Genomic DNA, 19,672 nt, shown 5'->3' with positions numbered 1-19,672 from the left:
TCCCTCCAGCACTACTTCAGACATTAGTTGAGTCCATGCCATGTCATGTCGTGGCACTTCTTCATGCTTGCAGGGGCCCTACACAACATTAGGCAGGTGTACCAGTTTCTTTGGCTCTTCAGTGTAAATTCAAGTCCCGTAGCACATTTTCCTGTCACTATGTGAAGAATAATCTCAGGAACTACTATAGGGATTTTGATATGGTTTTCACTAATAGACAGACTGGTTCACAAGTAAGGTTTGTGTATATAATTTGTAATTACAGTTATGATGAGTTTGTAATGTGTGTGTTATTATCTGAGCCATATTTAATTGGCATTTGTAGTGACATCTCATGGCAGTGAGGAGAGCTATGGGCTAGTCTGCTATAGAGCAGGTGGTATCTGACAAGAAAAGCAGTAAATTAAACAGCTACTATAATTCCACAGAGCAGCAAAGTTTCACCAGACTGTATATATGTTATAAATTAGCCCCCACCATGTTTTTCGGTTTGAATGCTTGAGCTAATCTCAGGAACTACTGTAGGGACTTAGATGCAGTTTTCACTAATAGATAGACTAATTCGTGAGGAAGGTTTGTGTATATAATATAAAACTGTTATGCCAGACAACTTGTTCTGCTGTAGATACTTAATCCTATCCATGCAAAGCTGGGGCAAGTCACTACTCAAATATTAATTTAAGTATTAAAAAGTCTTTTCTGAAGGTATTCACTGGAAGTGTAGTATCATACAGAAAAGAAACAAGACAATAAGAAATAAATACAAGCTTTTGAAATGTCAGAGATAACATTTGTAAATCGAGGAATTAATGAGAAGGTACAGCACTGAACTGGTTTTAAAAAAAATTATGGCATAACTTGACTAAAAGCAGGGATCAATTGATAGCAAATATACTAACACATCAAGAAATCACCAATCTGGTAATGGACTGAAGACCACAACACCATCAAAGAAGTGATTCACTCTGATACATAGCAAATTGATGGGATGGATTTTGTTGTGTTGTTGCATTCATTGATAATGTTGACTGCACTGTTGCAGGTATTTCATATGATGTTGATGCTGCTGCTGCAGGTATGCCAGATGATGATACTGATGAAGCTTCTGCATCTGCATACTTCGGGTTATGCTGTTGTGCAGAAGGCATCACTGGTTGCAGATAAACAGCTCTTGATCATTGTGCCCAAATGGAATTGAGGCAAAAAACAATGAGAGTATTGAAGTTAGAATAGTGCTGTGCATCACAAAATGTGGGGGCTGTACTTGTATGTGTATGTGTGAAGAAGATGTTGGGTTTGGATGGGAAGGCATGAGAGTGATGAGATTCATTATTTAGCTGACAGAAATGAAAGAAAGAAAAAAATTAGCTAAACTAATGTGACAAGTCCACTGAAAACAAAACATGATTGGTTTTGGAAGTAGATTGTCTTTACATTCACATGAAAAATGGCATGAGTAACAAGGGTCACTGTTGAAATTGGCAAACTCATACAAATACCTGGATGTAACACTTTGTAGAGATATGAAATGGAATGATCACATAGGTTCAATGGTGGATAAAGCTTGTGGTAGACTTTGGTTTATTGGTAGGATACTGGGTAAGTGCAATCAGTCTACAAAGGAGATTTCTTACAAATCACTCATGTGACTGGTTCTTTAATATTGATCAGATGTGTGTCATATAGCACTAACAGGGGATATAAAACATATACAGAGAAAGGCAGAATGAATGGTCACTGGTTTGTTTCATCTGTCAGAAAATGTCATAGAGGTACTGAAGGAACTGAACTGACAGACTCTTGAAGACAGACACAAACTATTAACAGAAAGTTTCAAGAACCAGCTTTAAATGATTACCCTAGGAATGTACTACACCCCCCACATATTGCTCACATAGGGATTATGAGGACAAGATTAGAGTAATTACTGCATGCACATAGGCATTCAAACAATCACTCTTTGCACACTCCATATGTGGATGGAACAGGAAGAAACCCTATTAACTGGTACAATAGGATGTACCCTCTGCCATGTACCTCATGGTGGTTTGCAGAGTGTAGATGTAGATGTAGATGTAGTTTATTTTTGATATGATATGGGGGATGTTGGGAAGGACGGATTTCTGGAGGATGGTTGTTATGAAGCAGATAATGACTCCAATTGCAGGTGAAACATCAGGGGAATTGTTTGGGTGCAGAAGAGAAATGTTATCAATAATATTCTTGGAAAACTGCTCTTGATGGTATAATTTCATTCCTGTGCATGCTGAATAATGATAATGTCAATATGATGAATGATTCAGTGAATATTTTAAGAGGGTGAGAAGCACCAGAATTGTTGTAGATGCACAGAATTTTCCTGGTTTTGGGATCACTAGTTCATTCTATTTTATGACAGTAGTGAAATTAGGAATACATCATCGAGACTGGGGTTATCTGGGAAGAGGATTTCAGAGGAGTGTATGTAAACCAAAGGTAATGCTGGATATTTTTGACAGGACTCGAGAATATGAATAAGGGGACGAGGAACTGATAGGAAAGGAAAGTGATTTTGTTGCATAAATCTTGGATCTGGGCAAGATGGGATTTATGACAGGTGGTCTGATCTGGCTTAGCAAAACAGACTGCATATTCAGTTACCTGTTTGGTATGAACAGAGCCATATCAAGATGATTCTGCACCTTGGTAGAGCTGTCTAAGCTGCATACTGCACCCCACCCCCTCCACCCACAAGAAAAACTAACTTTCTGCAATTTTTCATCCAAAAATATTTACAAAATTTTATAGTTTGTTATGCAGGTTGAACAAAAATTAAGTGTTATGGCAAGTGAGCTATATAACTGAAAAATATTCACACACCAAATGAAACATATCATTGTTGTAAAAAAAAAGTCAAACTGTGTAAACTTCCTAAGAAAACTGAAAGTAAAACAAAATCTACATGTTACTGTATATGGAAGCTACTGTATTTTATTATGATGTATAATAAAGAACATATTTCATTCTCTCCTCATAAATTATTAATGTGCATAAGTTATTAATAGTACATAAAAGAAAAATTGTTATAGTTTGAGACTTTACCGACATAATAACTGCTTCATTGGTTCACGGGTGATGCATTGGATAATATTGTGGAAGCTACACAATATTTCAATAAGACAGCTGCATGTCATCTTCAGGTGCTTATTGAGGTGTTGCTGCAGTGGCTCACCAATCTACATCTACATCTATACTCTGCAAACCACCATGAGGTGCATGGGAGAGGGTATGCCTCCTTGTACCACTTATTAGACTTTCTTGCTCTTCCATTCATGTATGGAGTGTGGGAAGAATGATTGTTTAAATGCCTCTGTGCATGCAGTGTAATCTTTTAAAGCCAGTTCTTGAAACTCTATGAATAGACTTTCTTGGGATACTGTACGTCTGTCTTCAAGAGTCTGTCAGTCTGTCAGTTCAGTTCCTTTCAGTACCTCTATGACACTGATTAAACAATGATTAAACAAACCTGTGACCATTTGTGCTGCCCTTCTCTGTATATGTTCAATATCCCCTGTTAGTACCATCTGGTACTGGTCCTACACACTTGAGCAATATTCTAGAACCAGTCACGCAAGTGATTTGCAGGCAATCTCTTTTCTAGACTGACAGCACTTCCCCTGTATTCAACCAATAAACCTACCGCCTGCTTTACCCACGACAGAACCTATGTGATCGTTCCCTTTCACATCCCTACAAAGATGGACGATTCCAACAGGGACTCACAGATATTATAGTCATAGGATACTATGTTTTTTTTTCCATTTTGTGGAGTGAAAAACTTTAAATTTTTGAATATTCAGAGCAAGTTTCCAGTCTCTGCATTACGTTGAAAGAAATCTTATCTAGACCTGACTGAATATTTACGCAGCTTCGCTCAGATATTGCTTCATTATAGATAACTGCATCATCTGCTAAGTGCCTGATTTTACTATTAATATTGTCTGCAAGATCATTAATGTACAATATGAACACCAAGGATCCCAACACACTTTCCTGGACCACACCTGAAGTTGCTTCTACATCTGACGATAACTCTCAATCCTAGGTAACATGCTGTGCCCCCCTACCAAAAAAAGTCCTCAATCCATTCACAAATTTTATTTGATACACCATATGATCATACTTTTGATAATAAGCATAGATGTGGTACTGAGCCAAATGCTTTTTGGAAACTGAGAAACACTGCATCTACCTGGTCGCCTTGATCCAAAGCCTTCAGTATGTCATGTGACAAATGTGCGAATGAGGTTCCACATGATCGATATTTTCAAAATCCATGCTGGTTGGTATGGAGGGGGTCATTCTGTTCAAGATGCCTCAATATGTTTGAGCTCAGAATGTGTTCTATGATTCAACAACAAAACAATGTCAAGAATATTGGATGGTAGTTTTGTGCATCACTTCTACTACCCTTCTTCTAGATGTGTGTGACCTGTACCTTTTTCCAAGCACTGGGCATGATCTTTTGTTCAAGGGATCTACAATAGATTATAGTTAGAAGAAAGGCAAACTGAGCCACAAATTCAGCATAGAATCTGATAGGGATTCCATTGGGCCTGGAGTTTTGTTCAATTTTAACAATTTCAGCTATTTCTCAAAACCACTGGCACTAATATTTATTTCAGTCATTTTTTAATGGTATGAGGATTAAATTGGGGCAATATATGCCGACTTGCTAGAAAAGTGCAGGTGCCAAGGGGTGTTGCTATAACATCATTGCAGACAAATACAGAAAACGGCAACATCCAGTGCCCCCTGCCAGAGAAACGGGCCATGGTCTTTGCATGCATGATGTAGGAAAAGTGTGCCTGCAAATTGCTGTCCAGCATGCATGCAGGCAGAGTGTTGGTGCCCCGTTTAAGTGTGCAGACTCTGATTCTCTGTCTGTGTTGACCTGGATTAGTTTGTCTGTGGCCGATGATGCGTTAGTAGCACCAGTGCTGGTTCTCATGCCTTGCTGAGTTTAAATCCCATGTCTCTATTAATCAAGTCATTACTTCCACATATTTTGACACTTGTTTAATGATGGAGTCTCAGTACGTGGAAGTGAATGAAAGGATCTTTGTCTCTCTCTAGTTCATGCTGTGTCCCATGTCAAGACAGTGCTCAGCAACAGCAGGCCTTTCTGGCTGATATAATCCAGCGTGATGTGTGTCCTTAGCACACCTATCCTTAACAGTATGACATGTCTGGCCAGGGTATGATTTCCCACATTTACATGGGATTTTATATGTCCCTGGTCTCCTTAGACCTAGGTTGTCATTAACAGAACCCAATATAGTTTGTACTCATGCTGGAGGGCAGAAGAGACATTTTATTTGATGTTTCTTGAACAGCCTACCAATCTTAAAGTACACACCACCAACACAGGGTAGAAAAACCATCCTTGTGGAGTTCTCCATTACTTCTGGCTTTTCTTGAACTTTAGCACATACAGGTTGAAATGCATTATGAATCTGACAGAATACCAATTTTTTAGAAACACAGAGTGAGGATGGCTAAGCTCTGCTGATAAGCTCCCTGGAACTGAGCTCATAGCTCATAGACATAGGTCAGTGTGAGTTGGTTTACGAAGCACACTGTGGCCCAAGGAACTGTCTTCTTTTCTGTGGTCCAAGACATCTAAGAATTGGAGGTCTCCATTTTTATTCACTTCGATGCTGAAGCAAATGCTTGGATGGAGGGAGTTAAGATGTTCCAGAAATGCAGGAAGTGTGCTCCTCCATGTGGACAAATAATAAAGGTGTTGTCCAGATAACTCCAGAAACATTTAGGTTTCAATACCACTGACTGAAGTGCTTTTTCCTCAGAGTCTTCCATAAAATGGTTAGCTACTATAGGAAACAAAGAGCTACCCATAGCGACACCATCAATTTTCTCAAAACATTGTTTACTAAATAAAAAGTAAGTTGGGGTAAGCACATGTTTGAATATATGTAAGATGCCCTCCTCCAACTTAGTTCCTATAAATTGTAATGAATCCATCATTGGCCTCAATGAACGAACCTGAGTCAACACAGATACAGTATCAGAGTCTGCACACTTAAACTGGATACCAACACTCTGCCCACAGGCATGCTGGGCTGCAATTTGCAGCTGCCCTTTTCCTGCATTGCCCATGCAAAAAGCCTGGCTCGTTTCTCTGGCAGGAGGTGCTGGATGGCACCATGCTCTATATTCATCTATGTTGATGTTATAGCCCCAACCCTTGGCATCTGCACTTTTCTAGCAAGTCAGCATATATATTGGCAAGCCACTGCAGCAACATGTCATTAAGCACCTGAGCAGCTATCTCATTGAAATGTTGTGCAGCTTCCACAATTTATCTGACACAATGTACATGAACCAATGAAACAGTTATTATGTTGGGTAAGTCTTAAATATCACATCTGGTACCTCTATGGTGAGGAGATGATGAATAGAATACATGAATTTGATAAATTATGCAACAAGAGAAACAGACTGTTGTGCTCTCTCACATTTTTATTGAGATGCCAGGACCAGCAAACAATATTGACATTTGCCAAGTTTGCTCATTGTATAGACTCTGCAGCCACCAAGAGGATCCATCAGTGAGCCAGCATGGCATTGGTGAGAGAGAGAATTCGTTATACTATGCGAGCATTAGACAAAATCTCCAGGAGCTTGCTTTCACTACATCTGAATATCTCATCACATCTGTCAGCAGATTCCTGGGAGTTGGTGGACAGTGCTACATGGTCGCTTTGTTACATGCCACCGGGCTATGATGCATCAAACTTCAAAGTTCCATCATCTTACAACCCAGTCATTGCAAGAACATAACCCATGTAGGCCCACTGTGTTTAATTTCACAGATAAACAACTGAGTGATGATGCAATATCAGTGTTGCAAAAGGGACTAAATTTTGTGCCCACTCCAAAGACCTTGCTTATCAAGGATTATATGAGTGTCATTAAGCAAGTTTTGTTGAAACTTCTGAGTGAGACTGCTGAAAAAGTAAGGTGAGAGGCTTGCAGGGCCATAACCAGGATGGCTGCATCCAGGCCAAACATCAACACTGAAAAAAGGGAAGCTCTCTGTTCCCTAAGAGAAGACAGAGAAATAGTGATTTTTACCTGCTGACAAGGAAAACATTTCATTTCTTTTGCTTGCAAAATTTACTTCATCATAAGGAAGGAGTTCTGCTTCGCCCCATTGTGTGCAAGATACCCCATTGTGTGCAATGTACCTCTGGTGGATTCATTACAACGTACAGGAACTAAAATGGAGGAGGATATATTCCATTTACTCAAGCTTGTGCTCACCTTGACTTACTTTTTATTTAATGAACAATATTTTGAGCAAACTGATGGTGTAGCTATGTGTAGCCTTTTGTCTGCTATAGTAGCTAACCATTTTATGTAAGACTTTGAGGAGAAAACATTTCAGTCAGTGGTGTCAAAACCTAAATGTTTCTGGAGGTATGTGACTGACACATTTGTAATTTGACCACAAGGAGCAGCAATGCTTTCTGCATTTCTGGAACACCTGAACTCCCTCCATCCAAGCATTTGCTTCAGCATGGAAGTGGATAAAAATGGAGACCTCCCATTCTTAGATGTCTTGGTCCACAGAAAAGACGACGGTTCCTTAGGCCACAGTGTGTTTTGTAAACCAACTCACACTGACCTGCATCTACAAGCTACGGGCTGCCATCACCCATCTTGATGCAGTGGTGTATTACAGACTCTTGTTCATAGGGCTAGAGTTATCTCAGATGGAGGGAGCTTATCAGCAGAGCTTAGTCTCTTCACTCTGTGTTTGTACAAAATGGGTACTCTGATAAACAGATCCATAATGCATTTCAATCTAAACTCACTAAAGCTTAAGAACAGCCAGAACACAGGACTCCATGAGTATGGTTTTTCTACCCTGTTTTGATGGCATATACTTTAAGACTGGTAAGACCGGCAGGCTGTTCAAGAAACATCAAATATAATGTGTCTTCTAGCCTTCAATGGGAGTGCAAACTATGCTGGATTCTGTTAAAGATGACATAGGTCTAAGGAGACCAGGGATACATAAAATCCCCAGCATAGGTGTGGTGTCACTGCCAGACACCACACTTGCTAGGTGGTAGCTTAAATCGGCCGCGGTCCATTAGTACATGTCGGACCCGCGTGTCGCCACTGTGTGATCGCAGACCGAGCACCACCACACGGCAGGTCTCGAGAGACGTACGAGAACTCGCCCCAGTTGTACAACGACGTTGCTAGCGCCTATACGGACGAAGCCTTTGCTCTCATTTGCCGAGAGACAGAATAGCCTTCAGCTAAGTTCAAGTCTACGACCTAGCAAGGCGCCATTAGCCTTAGATAGCTTGTATCTAAAGAGTTGCACTTGTATCGCCACTATCTCCAGATGTCTCATAAAGAACGATGTATACAAAGGATGGATTAAAAGATAAGTACCAAAGGAGCTACGTACTTTTCTTATTAGAATTCACTACTTATCCTGTTCCAGAATTCACGCCCGTCTGCGTTAGATAGCGTGCATTTTCGGCCTCCTCTATCTACAAGGTGTTGGCACATTCACCAACACATCAATAGGAAATCATAAACTGGCCACACATATTGCACCACATAGGATAGGATAGGATAGATGTGTTGAACATAGATGTCACATGAGATTGGGTCAGCCAGAAAACTCTGCTGTTGCTGAACACTGTCTTGACACACAGTATGAACTACAGAGAGACAAAGATCCTTTAGTCTGCTTCCACAAACTGAGACACCATCATTAAATAAGCAGCCAAAATATGTATAATTCATGGCCTGATTAATAGACACATGGGATTTCAACTCAGCAAGGCATGGGAACCAGCACTGATATGGAGAATCAGAGTCCGCCCACTTAAACTGGGTGCCAACACTCTGACTGTGCATGCGCTGTGCCACAATTTGCAGCTGTGCTTTTCCCGTGTTGTGCATGTAAAGACCATGGCTTGTTTCTCTGACAGGGAGCACTGGATGTTGCTGTTCTGTATATTCACCTATGATGACATTATAGCCCCACTGCATGGAGTCTGCACTTTCCTAGGAAGTCAACATATATATTGATGAGCCACTGTAGTAACACATTAGTAAGCACCTGAAGATGACAAGCAGCTATCTTGTTGAAATAGTGTGCAGCTTCCACAACATTATCTGACATGACACCCACAAAGCAATGAAGCAAAATTGTTATAATTAGGAGCTGAGAACACATTCCTTTCTAGAAATTAAGTTTTTGATATAATATTAATTTCCATTGCCACTGAGTGAAGCAACTCATTGATTATGTCACTGAAGTCAATTCAGCAGTTTTATCATATTCTGTTGACAAAATAATTCAATTTGATAGTCTGGTTCACCTATACTCAGCCTTAAGTGGTCTTTTCATCATCTTTAAACTCCTGAAACTATGTTGAAAAGGTGCTGTAGTCACAGGAATTGTTGCAAACATTCTCAAATGCATTTCACTGTTTGGATATGTATCTCAAAACCACTACATAAAAAACTTCAAAATATTATACGGAGAAGCTGTGTCAGTATTCTTCACTAGCCCTTATACTGGAAATTGAAAGCTGGTATTTCATTAATTGCCAGCTGCGGTGGCCATCAGTTCTAGGCACTTCAGTCTGGAACCGTGTGACTGCTATGGTCGCAGGTTCAAATCCTTCCTCAGGCATGGATGTGTGTGATGTCCTTAGGTTAGTTAAGTTTAAGTAGTTCTAAGTTCTAGGGGACTGATGACCTCAGATGTTAAGTCCCATAGTGCTCAGAGCCATTTGAACCATTTTTTCATTAATTAACTCTGATATATTGACATTTCTGCTATATTTGGCACCAAAACCTGCCACATATTTCTCAAAATAATATTCATTGCTCTCAATTAAGGTATTCACAACAGCTTATTAAAGTGGGAAGAAATGATTTTTTATATGTAGATACGTTTCCCAATTCACTTACTATTGTATCAAATATGTTGAACATTATGTAAAATAAGGGAAAGGCAACAACTCACCTATGACAGATTGATGTGTGGAGCACAGAAAGACATAACAGAAAATAGTCTTCACACGATCTTTCAAGTACTAAATCTTCTCCTCGCAATAGTACACATATTCACACACACAGACACCCAATGTATACTCCTATGGCCATTGCAAGATGGATTATTGATCCTAGATTGTTAAAAGCAGTTGCCTGAGCTGATGGAGGTGGGGAATTGGTAGGGAAGGAGGCAAGGCAGGGGTAGTAGGGAAAGGGCAGGTCCTTGGACAGATGACTTCATGGTCACACATCAAGATGAAAAGGGTAAAGAGAGTGCAACAAAAAGAGATGTAGGAAGAGGGGGAGAGGGAGGCCTGGGGGGGTGGGGGTGGGGGGGAGGAGAGGGGATAAAAACATGAAAGGAGAAAGAAAGGGGAGAGACAAGGGAGTGGAGTCAAAAAGGGGAGAGAGAGAGTGTATGCCAACATCGGTGGGGGAGGAGGAGAAGAAATGTGGTGGGAGAAGGCAGTGCAGGATCTGGACAGAAAAGTGGTGTGGACAAAAGAGAGTAGGAAAAGGGCACGATGAGGCGATAACTGTACAATCCAAGTTGAAACCATACTTGACAACATCCTTTTGCAAAATCCTTTTACTCTGTGAGTCCAACTTTCTGAATAATGGAATGGAAAATCTTTCCCACCAACACTTGTAACAGCAATACCAGTATCAGCTAAGGGAGCTGTCCCAGCTACTCTTGTCTTATGGCCACAATGGACTACATACAGCCAATAAAAAGTGTTCCACTCTTACTAAATCCACCCCCTCAATCAACTCCTTATAGCTCCCAAGCTTTGCCGTGCTGATTTACTCTGCCTTCCGTATCTACAAAAACTTCCTCCATCCTCCACAAAATACATTACTCCTGAAAACCCATCCTGTAACATTGTAGCTAATCTTTCTGCCAAAATTCTGAGCCCTGCAGAAGTCTCAGTACTCTCTAAAAACCTCATCTTTAAGCCCTGAACCTAATTTCAACAATGCTGGACTTGTAAAGGACTTCTTTCCTTTCCTCTGTGGAAAAATTTGCTTGTCACATACCCTACTGACAACAGCCAACCAAAACCCCATACAGAACACGGTTTGCAGCAGTTCCAACCCCCCTCCAGACATAATCTACCTCCCTTTCCACCCAGTCATCTCCTGGTAATCTTTCAGGAATTCCTGTCTTCTAATTTGGCCTTACCTTCCTTTCCTAAATCCCTCCATGGTGATTCCAACATCACTCCTATGGAACACACTGCTATCTGTTACCTAAAAAACAATCCAGCCCTTATTATCCTTCCTACAGATGGAGGCCCCACCACAGTGGTCATGAATCATATTGATTATGTGGCTGACACCACTGCACACAAATATTACCACCATGATCCCATCTCAGAAGTCCAACATGATCTCAACCAGCTTTTCAAGGCCTTAGGTCCATTCCAGAACCTGACACCAGAATCTACCTCCCTCCTTGTATCAGCAACCCCCCAACACTCTTACCTTTTACCTACTCCACAAACTCAACCCCATAGGTCTCCCTACTGATCATCTCATTGTGACTGGGCACAATGGTCCCACAGAATGAACCCTTGCCTCTATTGACCAACACCTCAAACTATTGCCTGTAACCTCCCATCCTGCATTCAAGACACTGCTAACTTCCTTCACCACATCTCCACAGTTCCTGTCCTGTTACTACCCAACTCCTTGTTGGTCACTGTGAATGTGACGTCCTTGTACACCAACAACCCCCATGCCCATGGCCTGGCAGCCATGGAGCACTACCTTCCCCAGTGTCCTCCTGATACAAAACCACCACATCTTTCCTAACACCCCTAGCCAACCACACCCTGACTCACAATTATCTCACTTTTGAAGGCAGAATCTACAAACAGGTCCTTGGTAGTGCCATGGGTACACGCATGGCACCATCATATGTCACCTTATTTATAGGCTATTGGAGGAATCCTTCCTGTCCAATCAACACACAAAATCTCTTGTCTGGTTTAGATTCATTGACGACATTTTCTCAATCTGGACTCATGGTAAGGACAACCTTTTTTCTTTCCTTCATAGCCTCAACACCTATTCCCAAATCAGCTTCACCTGTGTCTTCTCAACATTTAAAGACTCCTTCCTAGATGTCGATCTCCACCTCTGAGATGACTCCATAAATACATCTGCCAATATCGAGCACACCAACCCCCAACAGTATACCCACTTTAACAGCTGTCACCCATTCCATATCAAAAAGACTCTTCCTCAGCAGCCACATCATCCATGGATGGTACATCTGTAGTGGAAAGCAGGAGTTGTCGAAATATATTGATAATCTTACCTGAGCCTTTACTGACAGACAATGTTCTATCCAGTTCATTCATAAACAAGTCTCCCATACCATCTTCTTCTCTGAGACCAGTAAACCTGTTAACCAATCAACAGCCAGTATTCCTCTGTCACCCACTGTCACCATGGCCTTGAAATGCACAACCCCATCCTCCCCAGGGCTTTGACTATTCCTCAGTGTGCCCTGAGATTAGGGATATCCCATCCACAGTCCCCCAAAGTAGCATTCTGCCACCCACCCCAAACTACACAATATCCTTGTCCATCTTTATTCCAATCCTGCAACCCATGGGTTATTCCCTTGCAACTGGCCCAGGAGCAAGACCTGTCCCACATACCCATCCAACACATGCTATCGCAGTCCAGTGAGAGGCACCTCTTACCCAATAAAAGCCAGAATCACATGTAGAAGTAACCACATAATGTATCAGCTATGCTGAAATTAATGTACATAATTCTGTGTGGGCATGACAAATAACCGGCTGTCTGCTTGCACTGAATGGATACTGACAAACTACAAACTTGACCATGCAGTTGCCAAATGTGCTGCACACAACAACACAAATGACTTCAACAGTTGCTTCAATAAGTTGGCCATTTGGATACTCTCTTTCAGCACAAGCTTCTCTGAACTATGCAGATGGGAATTGTCTCTCCAACACATCCTCCACTCTCACAGCCCCTTGGCCTAAACCTCTGCTAACCCATTCCCACTGCCTTGCCTTGCCTTTTCCCTACTCTGTTTTGTCCACACCACTCCTTCTCCATCCAGATCCTGCATGGCCTTCTCCCACTGCTCTTCCTGTTCCCCCCACTCCCATATGTATGCATTCTCTCTCTCCTCTACCCCTTTCAGACTGCTCTCTCTCTCTCCTCCCTTTCTCTCTCTTCATCTTCTCCTTTTCTCCCCTCCCCTCTCTTCCCTTTCCTCCTACATCCCTTTTTACTGTACTCTCTTAACTTGTTTCACCTTGAGGCATGACCACAAAGTCATCTGTCCAAAGACCTGCCCTCTCCCATTACCCCCTCCTTGCCTCCTCCCTCCCACCACCCAACTCTGACAGCTCAGGCAACTGTTTTCAATAATCGAGTATCCATAATGTATCTTGCAGTGGCCATGGGAGTGTGCAATTTTTTTTTTTTTTTTTTTTTTTTATTTGCGCCATGCATTGCTCCGCTGTAGATGAGTGGATGGCTTTCCATTAGTTTATGCATTGCTCCATCCAGAAATCTCCATTATTGATATGTCAAATACACTATGGGATGAAAAGTATCTGGACACCCCAAAAAATATACATTTTTCATATTACGTGCATTGTGCTGCCACCCACTGCCAGGTACTCTATATCAGCGACCTCAGTAGTCATAGACATCATGAGAGAGCAGAATGGAGAATTCCACGGAACTCACAGACTTCGAACGTGATGAGGTGATAGGGTGTCACTTGTGTCATATGTCTGTATGCGAGATTTCCAAATGCCTAAACATCCCTAGGTCCACTGTTTCCAATGTGGTAGTGAAGCGGAAACGTGAAGGGACACATACAGCACAAAAGTGTACAGGCTGACCTCATCTGTTGACTGACAGACTGCTGATAGTTGAAGAGGGTTGTAATGTGTAATAGGCAGACATCTAACCAGACCATCACACAGGAATTCCAAACTGCGTCAGGATCCACTGTAAGTACTATGACAGTTAGGTGAGAGGTGAGAAAACTTGGATTTCATGGTTGAGCGGATGCTCATAAGCCACACATCATGCCGGTAAATGCCAAATGATACCTCACTTGGTATTGGATGATTGAACAATGGAAAAACGTTGTGTGGAGTGACAAATCATGGTACACAATGTGGCGATCCAATGTCAGGGTGTGGGTATGGTGAATGCCTGGTGAACGTCATCTGCCAGTGTGTGTAGTGCCAACAGTAAAATTCGGAGGCGATGGCTTTATAGTGTGGTCGTGTTTTTCATGGTGGGGGCTTGCACCCCTTGTTGTTTTGCATGGCACTAATATAGCACAGGCTTAAATTGATGTTTTAAGCACCTTCTTGCTTCCCACTGTTGAAGAGCAATTTGGGGATGGTGATTGCATTTTTCAACACAATCGAGCACCTGTTCATAATGTACAGCCTGTGCCGGAGTGGTTACATGACAATAACATCCCTTAGTGGACTGGCCTGCACAGAGTCCTGACCTGAATCCCATACAACACCTCTGGGAAGTTTTGGAATGCTGACTTCATGCCAGGCCTCACTGACCGACATCGATACCTCTCCTCAGTGCAGCACTCCATGAAGAATGGGCTGCCATTCCCCAAGAAACCTTCCAGCACCTGACTGAACATACACCTGCGAGAGTGGAAGCTGTCATCAAGGCTAAGGGTGGGCCAGCACCACACTGAATTCCAGTATTACCGAGGGAGGGCACCACGAACTTGTAAGTCATTGTATCATATTTTCTTCGGCACCAGCTCACCACTCTTTGATACCCTACAATACCAGGGCAAAGCAGTAGAAAAAACTCAATTGTTGAAGATGAGCTAACTGTGTAGCTGGTAGGGTAGCTGAGTGAACCAAGTGCACTGTTGACTTATAGCCCATGTAATGCATGTTCGTTACTAGTCATTTCTTTATTATGTTACTTGGATGAAATGAAACTGTGCCGGCAGTATATGTTTACAGACTTGGGTCAAGGGACAGTCTTCTTTTTGCAGGCAGAAGATAGAAACATGAGGGGTAGGAGAACCAACGTACATCTCCTGGTTAATTCTTAATAGTCTATTTGTGCCCCCTCTGTGCTTCCACCCTTGGCAGGACCAAATGCACCATGGCCTCAGTATGGGCCTGGGTGCGGGATCTTCTTGGATCAGAAACTGAATCTGGTACAAGACTGTGGCATTTCTGATTCCTTTTTTTTTATGTACAGTTTTTTGGGGAGCAGGGGGTAGCAGATTTTGGGTATATGAGCTTCTGTAATTGCTACAATCTCCATGGGAAAGAGTTAACTTAATAGAAGCAGTGAAGTGGAAACTTGAATGTGATGATGTAGCTCTAGGCACTCTAGTGGATGCTGGTCTGGTACTGCTACATCAAGTGCTGGTGGAAGTGTTGGATCTGGAGAATTGACAGTTTGAGATGGAAGAGTTATTCAGGTGTTGGTGAAGTTGTTGCTGACATTGCTGGTGAAGATCAGAGTTGTGCAGCTGTTGGTAGGTGCATCCAGGTGGTGGTTGTAGTGGAGCTGCCATGAACTTTATTGCATCAAAAGCTGTAAACCGAAAAGCTGGTGAATTTAGTAGTTGTGAGGATGTATAAAAAAAACTAAGGGACAACGCCAGTCTTGGAGTAAGTGAGAGAGGTGGGAACAACTGTTGGGGGACAAGGAATAAGGAGTGAAATAGAGATTAGTGTAAATTATTTGGATGGTGGAGGTGGTGGTTTTCGGGAAATTCATATCTAGCCACAACAATAATCAGTACTGAGCAATATGTTGAGGAGCAAAGTCAGTAGAAGATGCAAGGGATGATGGATGACTACAGCTTGGACACAGGATAATACCAGTGACACTGGCAGCAATTGAGGTGACAACACTGATGTAGGTGATGGTGGAGACACACAGGTGACAGCATTGACACACAGGTGGTGCAGATTGCCTGTAAGCAAGCAGCCTGCGAAAGAAGAATTTCATCAAAAAGTACATAAAATATGTGAATAAAACAGATTTTTTAAAAATGTTGTCAGTCCCACTACAATGTAATCCACAACATTTACAGATAGTTCAGGAAGATTGTCTTTGGGATCTACAGTTTTCCTGGGACATTTCATAACTTATGGTGCCTATATCATGTCTGCCAACCATATAGCTCAGGAAGGAAGATTAGGGTATAGCATTCCCTTGACACTGAGGTCATTAGAGACAGAGTACAAGATGAGAATGTTGCAAGGACAGGGAACAAAATCGGCCATGGTCTTTCAAAAGGAATTATTCCAGCACTTACCTGGAGCAAATTAGAGAAATCATGCAAAACCTAAATCTAGATGGTCAGATGCAGTTTCGAACCATCCAGTATGTTAACAACTGTACCACCTATCTCAGTTATCTAGCTCAGAACAGTGTTTGAACATGAACCACCTGAAGTCTTAAGTGCAACAGGCTTTATGCATTAAACTGTTGAGCTTATGTTGATGCATTGTGATTATGATAACATTCACACCACATGTGGGCAGTTATAAATTTGGATACTGAAGTGAATAGCTTGATGGCCTCTCTGAAAAGACCACGGCTGATTTCCTGCCTCATTTTTATCCAGTCTGAGCTTATGTTCCGTCTCCAGTCACCAAGTCATAATCACGCTTCAAAACTTAATTTTCTTTATTTCTCTTGCCTTAGAGGCATATAGTTATTACATTGCTCAAGTAATGAGAAAAAGACACTTACTATGCCATGTGAATGAGTAGAATTGAATTTCAAGCACAAGACGCTGGATTAAACAGAAATGGGAACCTATGCATTTATTATATACAAGTCACTAAAAATAACATTGCATAATACTCTCCGGAAATTAAAGTAGATAGTAATTTTAGGCAATTCCTGAGACAGATAATTATATGTCCTTATAGGAAGACCAACATCTCTGTCAGCTGATGTATGCTCACAGGCTACTTTTTTTAATTGAAATATTTTCACTCAAGATTTTATTATTATAATTCCCTCAGTTATGCTTCTTTTTCATTTTGTTTCTCAATCCCACATGCCACTTTTTTCCACTTGTCTTCATTACTTGCATTCCATCGCTTCCTTATTCTCTTCCTGTCTCTCTTCTCTCATGTCTATTGCTTCCAATGCTCTCAGCTTAAATGTGCCTGTCTCTAATTTGTCTTTGCTGCTCTACATTTTGTGAAGCAAAATAAATTGTAGTTCATTTTGTATTGCTAAAGCTACTATCATTCCAAAAATTTTTGTAACAGTTGCATGGGAATGTAACACAAGCATCTGGATTGATGAGTCAAGGTATAGATGACTACACACCGATAACAGGCTACAAGTATATCGAAAATCACATGAAGCAATGCTTACCCCCTCGCTAGTAGGGCACCATTAGGCCATGTGGGGTATGTATTCTCCCACAGAGGATATTACATGGGATTAAATGGTACCACTGATGCAGTTGACAAAGATTCTGATCACCAAACCATGTGAGAACCCACTGGTCGAACATGTGCAACTGTTTGTTCACCTGAACTGTTCCTTTAACAAGAGAACACATCAGGCCATCACTCTAAACTGTGTGAACATCCCACAAACATGTGGGTCATCTGGCATCAGACATACTGAACACATCTGAGGCTAAACTGTATGAGATGCATGTGCTTTGATAACACCTCTAACAAATCTTTTGAATAGTGGGCATCAGTTAAACAGTAATGAATCACGATGACCCACCAACATGTTTGGTGTCCCAAAAGGCATTGCCATGACATGTTACTGCATGCTAATAAGGAGGTGTATCATTTGTATATGAGTATCTTCCACAGGAAACAGCTTTGTATTAAGATTTCATTTTTGTGAACGAATTCCAATGAGCCACCTCTCATAACAGGTATCTTCTAACCTGTGTTACCAGCTTGAAACCCTGGGATCTGCAACCCACACAGAGGTGGCATCATACATACATTAGCTATGAACAGCACCATGGAATGCGACCAAGATGAAAATCAGCCATTTTCATATGAGGAGTGTATACTCCCTACTGTTGCGTTGGAAGGTACACAGAAATGGCAGTTCTGTCACAACATAACATTGCTTTCAGTGTGTCTTTGGGCAGTAAACATTTCTCTAGATACTCATATAATATTTTTATGTTCTAACACTAACTTTAATAGAAACTCCAGCACAGTATATGGTTGCTCTTTTGCAGTTTTCAAACAGCATATTATATCTTTCTCAGGTCACATCACAATTTCTCCGTGATATTTCAGCGGACAGATTTGTTGCCATCTTCAAGTGGTTATCAGGAACTAATCTGCTCCTGCCACTGTCCACACAGCCACTGCAGTCAGGGGCAACAGTGGTTGGCTGTGAACTGCGGCCTATAGTCTCTGTGCTATCGTTGATGAGTGCAGATCTCACTGTATGAGAACTCCTTCATTTTATTTGCTCAGAAAAGTTTTTCACGACTTAGCTGTAGGCGCCTACCTATGTCTTGGACTCTAATTTCAAAGTCCTCTTTAATAATACAATTCTAGAAGGAAGAAGATTGCCTAAGTATCTTAGTTTTGTTGTAATCTATAGTATGGCTAGTTCTTATAATATGGTCGGCCATGGCTGATTGGTAATCTGGTGTAACTCAGTGCAGAATCTACGTTTACAGCACCTCTCTTCTATTGTACATACACTTTCCTCAAAGTATGCCTTGCTTCATTGGCACAGGTTTTGGTAGACCCCTAGTTTGTGGGGGCCTAGATCATTTTTTGCTGAAAACAGTAGTGTGACAGAGCATCATTCCAAGATTCCACTGACTTTTCTGGAGGTATTGCCAACAAATGATATGCAAGCGAGTGAGTTTTGCTCCCTTTTTTCTTCCTGTTGTTGCCTAGTTACAACCTTTCTAAATGCACAAAGCCTTATCTGTTTGTTATTGTACCCATTCCTTCAGAATGTTGTCTCTGGGTGCTTCAACTCAAGTCACAAATGGCTCACACCCTGTGAACAAGTACACGTAAAATACCTTCATGTTTGGAGTTGTGACTTCTGGAAGTATTTACATACAGATCAGAGTGTGTAGGTTTTCTGTGCACACTTTATTCCAGCTTGCCATCTGGTTTCCATCTCACCAGGACATCAAGAAACAGAAGGAAGCCATCCTATCCCACATCCTTGATAAATTATATGTTGGGGTGGAGCAAGATGAGGTGATGGAGAAATTCACTTAAGCTGTCCTGCTCATGTGGCTAAATAATGAATGTGTCCTCCACCTAATGATAGAAACAGGTTGGTTTTAGTTGGGTTTGGTCCAAGACCTTCTCCTCAAAATCTTCTATGGCCAAATTTGCTACGACGGGTGATAAGTGACACCCCATGATGATGTTGACTGTTGTTCTTAATAATTTCCATCAAACAGGTAGAAAGTTGAGGTGAGCCAAACTCCAAAAGTCTCATCAGGTTGGTCTCAAATTTGACCCCACCATAACCGATTACTTCAGTTATGGTCAGCTTATGTTAATAGTAATCTATAGACCAAAAGCAG

The sequence above is a fragment of the Schistocerca nitens genome, chromosome 5, assembly GCF_023898315.1.
Source record: "Schistocerca nitens isolate TAMUIC-IGC-003100 chromosome 5, iqSchNite1.1, whole genome shotgun sequence".
NCBI classification, from domain to species: domain Eukaryota; kingdom Metazoa; phylum Arthropoda; class Insecta; order Orthoptera; family Acrididae; genus Schistocerca; species Schistocerca nitens.
The sequence above is the reverse complement of the archived record's forward strand: the minus strand, read 5'-3'. Positions refer to the sequence as shown.